A 10,978-nucleotide genomic window follows, 5' to 3' on the forward strand; every position below is an offset into this window, starting at 1 on the left:
TTTATTCACGTACCCCCAATGACAATTGCCGTACCCCTGGCAGTACGCGTACCCCACTTTGGGAACCTAGGGTGTCAACTAAGTATTGTGAGATTTGGTGTTGGGTGTGTGATCCAAACTGGCTGAATAAACAAGCAATGCTGGGAACAGACTGTCCACATATTTATTAATATCACAAAATTTCTCATTAATTTCTCATTAGGGTCGCTGGGGAATGCTGGAGCCTATCCCAGCTAACTTCGGGCGAGAGACGGGGTACACCCTGGACTGTTCGCCAGCCAATCGCAGGGCACATAGAGACAAACGACCATTCACACCTTCAATTTAGAGAATCCAATGACCCTAAAATGCATATTTTTGGAATCTGGGAGGAAGCCAGAGTACCTGGAGAAAACCCACGCATGGAGAGAACATGCAAAGTCCACGCAGAGATGTGAACCTCGATACAAATATTGCCTGACTGTGTGGCCAATATGCTAACCACTAGGCCACCGTGCGGCTCCAATATGGTGGTTCTGAGCAATATTGATATGTTACAATACCAGAACTGTGGACAAGAACCAAGTCAAAAAAGGACAAGCAGTATGAAAAAATGCTGCATATCTGAGATTTTCATGGAGGCAAATAAAAGCAATACTGGTGTAAATACTGCACATTTACAACCACATTGCAAACATCTGTCTAGATTATGCTGCTCAAGCTGCTCGGGGAAACATGATGGACAGTATTGTGCCTTCATCTAGAGCTATGAACAGACTGATTACTAACAGAGGAGCAGATCTGAGCTTTCTATTCTGGTTTTATTACCTGACGCGCTGGTTCATTTCACAAAGAATTTTGCTTGACAAACCTCTTGTCGACCGTAAAATTGATAAAACACTCCGACCTTGATAAAAACTGCAACTAGCATTGGACTTGACCATTATTTATAGTCAATGTTCCTTGCTCAGTAGTAAAAAAGATCTTTCAAGAAAAGCCGAAAGTGCTGATACTGGCCGTCAGACGTGCACACTTGTAGTCGCACACCTGTCCAAAACTGAGAACTTGAGGTAGGCCAACTTCCATTCTGTAGTATTTTGTATATGAGTGGGTTCAAAAGGTCAGCAAGGCCTATTTGACAATGTAGCTTTCTTTATGTCAACATCAGACAAAACAAGTCGAGGAACTATCTCATCCATTTAATGATCTGAAACACCGAGTTCATCATTTCATTTTCCATTTATTTTTTTGTTTACCATTTATTTTGTTAATTTTTTGTTTACCTTTATTTCCTTATTTCCTTTCTGTTTTGCAGCAGCATGTTCTGGCACTTTTCCGTTCTGGAAATTTACTTAAAACCGATGTCACATTTGCTCATTAATACAAATAAAATTTAAAAAAATCTCAACTGCAAAAAATAACCACCTAACGGTCCCTTTAACATCACTTGGGCAAACTCGGCGAAACACTTCCTCTATCCGGTAAGTCCGGCCATCAAAATAAAAGCATGCCAGTACCACACATACCGTTAAGCCACACATTCAATCCACACTTTTCACTCAAAAACTGGGTCAGAGCAGTCCTTTCTCATTCGAAAAAGAAAAAAATCTCACCCAGATTCAACTCTCGTTCTTCTGTTCCACATACCCTGACCGCCAGTCCACCTTAAAATACCTTTTTTCTTTTGTTTGTCAAGTGGATGTGGCACTGTCATAATACGGGGTTAGCAAGCAAAATGTAGCTCTTTTAACTCTGCTGCACCAGTAGCTACAGTATATGCTGACCTGCAACACAATGGCATGTACTGTTAATTGACTGATTGGCTGCATAAGTAAATATGTACTGTCATTATCTCATCTGTACGAGAAACGCAATCAGTTCTACACATGTGCAGAACACATCTACGTCCGGCCGACCTATTTTTCGGCAGTCACGTGTTGGGCAAGCCGATTTGTACTACTACTCATGTGAAATCTACGTTGATCTATTTTACAGCAGTTACAGACCGCCACCCCTCACCCCCACTCCCAAAAAACATTATTAATGTTGAGAAATTACAACATAATTGATCTTTTTTTTAATATCATATCCATTAGTGCTGGGAATCTCTGGCCATCTCACGATTCGATGCAATTACGATTCAGAGGCCTTCGAAGCAATAAAAACGATTATCGACGCATCTTTTTTTGTGATCGATAGTTCGTCAATTTTTTCATGCATAACTTTTTTCTGTATATAATTTCTTTTTACTCACTGTGTACTACTAAAATAAAGCATATCTTTAATGTTCCACAATTAAAATAAAGATTAAAAAGATTAACAGCGGCTCTCATACAAGAATAAAGCTTGCAGATGTCAGTACAGTCAAACTTGTCTATAGCGGCCACTAGAGGGAGACTGCAAAAGTGGCCGCTATAGACAGGTGGTCTCTAAAGACAGGTTGGCGTCCAGTTTGAATGTTGACCAGTTAAGAAAAAAATAAGAAAAAAAGGGGAAAACAAATTTATGTTAACCAGTAGAGGGCACTGTGGGACTGCGGATAAAAGTTGTACAGCAATACAGCTTGTTATTATCCACGACCCACAGAACAAAACTGTGCTAGTAATGTCTTACGCTTGTTTTTAATATTTTACTTTTTATACGGCAGAGTGTCATTACAGCTTTAGTTCATCAGGAAGTGACGGGAAGTGACGGTGGGCCTCCCGAGCAGGAGAGCTAGGCTCAGTGCTAGCTGTGAGTTTCGAGAGAGTTGGGAAGTGTGTTTATGTTGGCGTGGATGTAAAGTCCTGCAGTGTTCTCCGCTGTTAATAAAGCCATTAAAGTGCATCGGCGACGTGAGTCTCTCCTTCCCCACAACAAGCGGCATTGCAGTATTGACCAGTGAACACCAGGAAATAAACGGTGTCACTTGTTACAGGCATTGCCTGGACAGCTATGTAGTGGGGCTTGTTTAACCTTTGCCTTGTGGGCAAGCAGGAAGGAGAGACGATGCTGAGAGATGTGTGTGTGTTCTGAGCTGCTGTCTGGTGGCCGCGTTCAAGAAATAAAGTTGGCAGAAGCAACAGGAGAAGTTTCCTTCTTTGCTTCGGAGCTGAATAACACTGACAAGTTAACAGACTAGTAGCGGACGGAAAAGAAGACGGCTTTGTTTGTGTCGAATACAGAAGATGAGGACTTTGATGGATTTGTGGATGAGGATTGATCAAAATTAACGTGAGTACATTCTAAAATACTTCAATTAAGTACAACCGAACTCAGTTTTGCTCCCGCTGCCGCATGCATGCTAGCGTATGTTTTTTTTTTATTGTAGCGTCGCTGGGAGCACGTCCTGTTCCCAGCCTACTTTGTGGTAACTTTTTGGTGCAAATGCTCTTAAAGTTACATGTTTGACCAGGAAATAGCAAGCTCAAAAGAAGACGGCTTTTTTGTGTGGAACAACTGACAGTTTGTGTGGATCTTGTGAATGATTGTGACTGAGCTAGGACTCAGTAATTAAAGTCTACACACGACGGCTTCATTGATTGAAAAACCAATCTTTTTCGTGCATGATGCTTCTACTTGAGTCGGTAATTTGGCCGCTGTATGCGGTCAGATATTGACCAAGGGAGACAAAACGGGTGGCCGCTGGCCGCGTTGGACAGGTGACTGCTATACACAGGGTCTATAACATGTAAATTTGCTGCGGGGGATTTTTCAGTGGCCGCTATAGGCAGGTGGCCATTCTATAAAGGTGGCTGCTAAGACAGGTTTGACTGTATATTATGAATAACCAAAAAAACTAGGCTGCCCTTATTCACAATTGCAGTGTCAGTGAAATAACGTTGCGATGGGACGTTGTATCTGTTGTTGTACATGTTGTATCATGGACCATAGACGACAGATGACAAATGATTAGTATTTTAGACGATGAGTATTTTAATAAGAGTCAGTAATAAAATAACCCCCCAATATATTTCATACATGAAGTATGGTTATTGACCATTTATGTTCATACATTTAAAAAGTAATAACTACCACAGCATGTGATGTCGCAGAAGCACTGTCGTAAAAATTTGCAAATGGAGGAAGTGACAAGTGTCTTGCGCATGTGCAGAACAGATCGTGTTCCCAGTACAAATTTTGTAATGACACTTACCAAACAGCATCTCATCATCGGCCGGACAGCGTTCGCCCTGTTCGTCATGGTGTTGTTAACCGCTTGCTGGCACCTGTCACTCACGGAGTTTAATTTCAAAATGGTACAGAATAAATTATGTGTTTATTTTATTTGCAGTTCAGGTTGGATTTTATTTTGTTGCGCTGCAATGATTTGCTGCGCACTGAGAACACAAGATGAGCAGAAGTATGGAAAATGGAAACTCAAGTATGGAAAGTATGGAAATAAATAAATATTTATGTTTCCAAGACTGTTTACCACTGTTCTGTTTTCTAAGAGTTGAAATTATGAATTTAAAAAAAATGGATTGATCTGATTTTCCGATGTGCTTTCTAGGGTAGTTAGATGTTTGCATGAGAGCACCCAGTGGACGATGCATTCCAGAAAACATTTGGGAAGATTGACAAGTTAAATGGCTAACCCTCTTCTTTTATCCACCTCCAATCCTTTCTATGAGCTACATTACCTAGCTATAATCTCCTGGAAATTACAGTATATGATGACATAATGGCATACATATTCAGAATAATGAAAACAAACGATTAATTACATAATTTTTTTACATGATGCCAGGGCTGCAACTAACAATTATTTCTTAGTCGATTAACCCTAAACTTGTTGTTGGGATTAATTGAGTAATTGTCCCTAGATGGAGCAAAACAATATGAACTAAACACAAACAGTTAGTGGTGTGATTCTCAACGTATCATAAAAGAGGCAATAATGTCGAACACTGTTGTCCAAAGTCAAAGCTGATGTGTGTGAATATCTTGTTTTGCTGAAAATACAAAGAAAATAGGTCTGCTTTCACTAATGACTAAGGAAATATAAAAAAAAATGTAAATAAATATTACAAAAATATTCACATATGCGAGGCTGAAATTTGAGTATATTTAAACTTTTTAATTGAAAAACTATTAATCGAAGACCAAAATATTTGTCAATTAACTGGATAATCGATGAACGATAGCAGTGCTAATGATGCACATCTATTTACTGAGTGTGGAGAGTGTGGAGTCTGGAAAAAGTAAAAAAAAAAATTAAATGTCAAATCCTTAGGAACCCTGTACTGGCAAGACGACAATTGAAAAAATAAATATATATAATATTCCAGTTTTAATATTGTTTTGTATGAGCTCTTTGGGGTATGAAGTATCCTTTCACCTTGTAGCTTTATCTTTCATGCAGCATTTCAGGCAGCATTCACAAGTGCACTCAGCTTTGAAAACTCTCTGTAACCCAGTTTAGCAGAGGCCTTTTCAGTATTCAAAGCCTGTCAATGCAAATCTCCCCCCCGGTCATATGAATTTGGAAACCTTTTGTGCTTTGTTTGTCTTTCTCAACTGTCAGAGGAGGATGCTGACCTTTCAGATCCACACCAGTGACCCGACAGCAGCACCAGTGTGGAAAGATCACTGACACATACTATATTGCAATACACTGTTAGAACTGCAGACAACAACGTTGCAGTGGTGTATTGACTAGGAGAATGTTAACCTGGTGTTTAGTGTAATTTTTCACGCTCTATAAAATATGCTACTGAGATGTGCGTATTTGAAATACAACCCAGGAACATCTTCATTGTCAAACCTTTCTGAAGCGTAGGTGTTTTCTTATCCACAACAATAGCTTCAACCTACTTACACATGCACATATGGTATGTTGGTTGGACAAACTTTTTGGAAAAAATACCCTTACCTAAATTCTTGTTAGATTTCCTTCTCAATATACTGTATAGTGTTCCAAATAAGACAGACGACATGATTATAATAAATTTGCATGAATTCATTAACACTATGTTGGTGCCTGGATGGAAATTGTCTCTTTAATCGACTGGGCTTTGTTAATCATGTTAATTCCAACTCTATCACAAGACAGAGCGGCATAACAACAAAACAAATTGACCTGATTCTTTTTACTAGATAAGGGATGATAAAACAGAGATACCCAGAGTAGCGACCACTTGTGCCACACAAACACAGCAATCTCACAGCAAACAAAATGGTTCAGTCGCTTCACAGTCGCTTAACTTGCATGCAGGGGTAATGGAATGTACCCTACCCCCTCAAGATCATGCTCACTAACACAAAACACACAACAGATAAACAAATATTGGTGCAACAACCAAACCAACCCTTTTTACAAAATAAATTAAAACGGTAAATCAAAAGAGGAAAGAATCTCTGTCCTGAATCAGGGATCGCACTGACTCAAGTGACTCAAGATCACTCCAAGTCACTCAAGCGACTAGTAACCCAAATCCATAACATGAGGAATTTATCACCAGTAATGCTGACGTCATGCATAATGACAGCGATGACATTTAATAAGGTATATTTTTAGGTCAAACTCCAAGTTGTAGAGTTGAGGTTCCACTGTATTTGACACTTACAAAAAGCATGTTTCCTTTCTTCCTGCATGTAAAAAGAAACATTCAATAGCAATAGCAGGGTAATCACAGTAACAGGGTACAACAACATTATATCTGCTATTGACACCCCCATCATGTCAGCATGTCGTCAACTGTGTTTATGCAGACAAGCGATATCAAGGCACTTTGCACATTGGGCAAGTCTGGAACCGCCGTCATTAAGCAAGCACTCGGTGACGGAGGCAATGAAATACTAGAAGGAAGAAACCTCAAACAGAACCCAAACCTCGAGCGGTTGGGTTGAAATAGACAGACAGATAGAGAGAAAAAAAATGGATAGACAAATTAGGGAAGGATGTATAACAATAACTGCATCAATAATAATAATGGTAGTTTTGCTTTAAAAAAATCATAGAAGATGTCAAAGTTAGACAGGGGCACTAGCGATGTGCGATACCACTGATTTTGTTCAGGCCGGTATCAGTGGTACTCTGTGCAAATTCACATAATTATTATTTCAAAATTATTAATTTAAATAAATTAATAACTAATATAGCCAAGCTAATAAAATTGAGGACAAAATAATCTCAAATATGTGAAAATTGTATTTTAAACAAAAAAAGAAAGGTAAAATAATAAAACCATTAAAATAATTATGAAGAACTACTATAAGAATGAAAACTTTATTCACAATTCACACCTGGCTCCGTTTACGATTGATCATCGTTTCAACAGGCAAACCTTTCGGACAAACATTACCTCAAACGACTGAAGTATCAAAGGTATATTTTGATTCGAGTATCGATTTTAGCGCATGAAATGCTGGTATCGGACATCTCAATCGACACATCACTAGGCATGGGTCGTAGTGAGTAAACAGTTTATACCACTTATCCTTGACTCCACTTATCTCCACATTTGGTGACCCTCGACATGAGTAAAATGTTGACCCACAACAATGACAACACTTACTAATGCTAATGGCGTACTGCTAATGACGCAGCTAACGTCAGTGCTATCTATGTCCAACTTTTGCCAACGCAGCTCACAAACAGCCCAGGTCCGACTATCAGAAATAACACACAACATGACAAAGCATTTCCACGTAGTGGCCACGCTGGACCTCCACTTTATACCACAGGATCAGGATGACGGACAATTTCAGTAGTTTTGAAACTGTGGTATACCTTGAAACCAGTAACAGGCCCATGCCTACTTATAGTAGTTGTGGTCTCTCCACTGCTCTTCTCCCTCTACATTAATGACTGCACCTCAGGGGACCCTTCTGTGAAGTTTGCAGACGACACGACACTCTGGTATGGTCAGAACCATCTGGAGCTGAACCTGCTCAAGACTGTGGAGATGACCCTCCTGCACCCACCCCACTATCCTCAACAGCACAGTGTCTAATGTAGACACCTTCAGGTTTCTGGGAACCACAATAGAAGTAGTCCACCCACATCGACACTGTACGTAAAAAGGCTCTGCAGAGTTTGTACTTCCTACGACAACTCAGAAAGTTCAGTCTGCCCAAGGAGCTGCTGATCTAGTTCTACACCGCAATTATTCAGTGTGTTCTGTGCACTTAGCAAAATGTGCCCCCAGTCTAAGTATTCAACTAATGTGATTGTTATTATGTCATTTCCAGGAGGAAAACACGTTTTCCTTTTCAAAATCTGTCTCATTTAATGCATCTATTAATGACCAATCAGGTTTAAGAACAAACAACGAATGTGTGGATTACATTTCTGTGCACTGACCAAATCTTGAATGCTACAGTATGTCAGCACTGGTTTTAATGACTATTCTGATCACAAAAGTCTTATGATAGTTTATTTGGTAAACACTAAACAGAGTTTATGACTTGCAAGGACTCAAATTGCAAGCCAGTGACTTGAGACCTGACTCAACCTGTCTTGTCTTGACTTGAGACTAAAAACATGGTACGTACTTGAGACTTGTAAAACACTGACAACACCTATGGGGATGAGAGAACACGATACCTAAACAGCTGTAGCATTGCCGACAAGTTACTTCTACTACTAAAATCATGAATTTATTAGCAGCTATGGAGGCAGGAGCACCTAATACAGGAGAGAAGACGGGCTATAAATGTAAACAGGTAGCGAAGTTAGTAGCATACATAAACACCATATGGATGTAAACAGGTAGCTGTAGAGAGGAGGGAAGGGAAGCTCAATGCATCAGCGGAGCTCCCCCGGCAGTCTCGACCTACGGAAGCATAACTAAGAGATGACCCAGAATGTGCCTGAGTCAACTCTGACGACAGGCGTTGTCAAAAAGGACGGTCCACTCTTGAATAGAGAGAGGTTGGGTGTTGGTTTCACTTTTAAGAACTGCAAAAGTAAGTTTGGCAAAAGCTTTTCCCCACCTTGTCCTTATTGTGGCTCAGTGCCCTGCTGACATGAACAGAAGGATATTACTGAAGGAATGTAATTACCTCTTGTGCCAATAGTGGCCTCTGCTAAGCAATAAAAGATCAACAATCTCCGATCTGAAAGAGCTAAGTGAAATTTGACATCTGGATGTTTTGTTTCATAGTTGTTGTTTTTTTGTCATGATACAAAGTTGCTGATTTAAGAATCCAAATGACACATATGTAGATTATCCTAAATTTCAGCCAGCGAACCAATAAAGAAAACTCCGAACACAAGGCTTACTTTTCTTGCTTCAGTGACGCTTTCTTTGCCGTGCATGCATGCGTGCAGTAACTGTAACATATAAAAAATGCAATTACTGTCTATAAATGTACATTAATATGCTAAACACAAGCAGCTAGCTAAAACGCAGGGATACATAGCTAACAGCTACATCGCACCGTCAAGTTTACAAACACATTCAAATAATAATTCATGAACTTTTGAGATCGATATTTTAAGTGCTTTGTACATATAGATACTCACAAAGGCTTAAGTTTCTCAAAGCTGAAACGTTTTAGAGCAAACAAAGCTTGTTTATGAGCTATTTCAAACTTCCCTTCTGCTGTCGGTAGCTTGTGCTTCACAGAGAGAGGAAAAACGTCAAAGATTGTCTACTAACGAGCACTCACTCTTGCCATCACTAAAACGATTCTTTTTGGAGAAGAACCATAGCTTTTTAACCATTTTTACTATACATTTTAAACGTATTTATTTACCAACTATGAACCCGTTTACACATTTTAAGTCACAAATCACATGAAACCGCTGTCTTTTTACCCAAACACATGACATATAGACTGTAAAAAAGAAGTACAGCCGTTCCTCACCACTTGACAGTTCAAATTTTGCAGAGTCACTCTATCACGGTTTTTCAAAAATCTATTAATTAATAAGAAGCGTCTTTGACATAAGCGTCTTCAACCCGAACAGCAGTCGAAAGCTTGATGCTTGCTCTTCTGTGGTTACATTGCCGCATAGTGGCCTAGTGGTTAGCATGTTGGCCACACAGTCAGGAGATCTGGAAGATCCCGTTACCCCATTTGGGCGTCTCTGTGTCATCTCGCCGTGCGTGCGAGCGTTTTCTCAGAGTAATCCGGCTTGCTCCTTCATTCCAAAAAGAAACATACACGTTAGGTTAACTGGAGTCCATAGGTATGAATGTGAATGTGAATGGTTGTTTGTCTATATCTGTGCTGCGATTGGCTGCCGACCAGTCCATAGTGAACCCCGCCTCTCGCCCGAGGTCAGCTGGGCTCCCGCATACCCCATAAAAAAATAAATGAATGAATGAAAATGTGTCTTAATCCTGTATCTGCACCGTTATCCAAATCTCCAATATGTAATGGGTTCCTCCCTGGCCCCAGCTCCACTCTTCACGTTTTTTTTTTTAATTAACAAAACATTTGTGTTCCTACCTAAAAAATTGTAGTTGAACAGCCTATTAGTAAAAAAAATATGCATAGTGAAGAAAATCTTACTTATTGTCAAGCATAAAAATTACTAAAAGAAATAAAATACCAATATAAGGCATTCAAAAGGCGTGATATGTAGTGTAATATCTGTGACTTGTTGTGTGCGTCTTTAAAATATATGTAGTATCCTACACTGGTCACTAGGTGTCAGTAATGTTACTGTAATGTTCAGTGACACACACACACCAGACTTGATTGGCAGGCTTTTATTGCAGGTTTGAATTATCTCACAACAGGCACAATAATCCCTAAAAAAAAAGTCCCTCATAAAAACACGAGCCACTGTTGCGGCCAAGCCAAGCTAAAACTCAACTCTGAATCCCTGACGTCGCTTCCTGTCTGCATGCCCTTCGGGAACACATTTAAAGCAACACACATAAGCGTGAGTCTTCTTTATGTCTTTAGTGGCTTATTTACTCTTAGGTCAACTATATTGGGTAATTCAAGTGGAAAGTACAGAATGTCAGTTCATGTCTAGAGGGCTCTAATCATGCTAAAAACGTTTTTACAATAGCTTTAATTTAAGAGATTTCAACAGCTTTTACTATTTAGTAATCGC

The sequence above is a fragment of the Dunckerocampus dactyliophorus genome, chromosome 3, assembly GCF_027744805.1.
Source record: "Dunckerocampus dactyliophorus isolate RoL2022-P2 chromosome 3, RoL_Ddac_1.1, whole genome shotgun sequence".
In the NCBI taxonomy this organism is placed as follows: Eukaryota; Metazoa; Chordata; class Actinopteri; order Syngnathiformes; family Syngnathidae; genus Dunckerocampus; species Dunckerocampus dactyliophorus.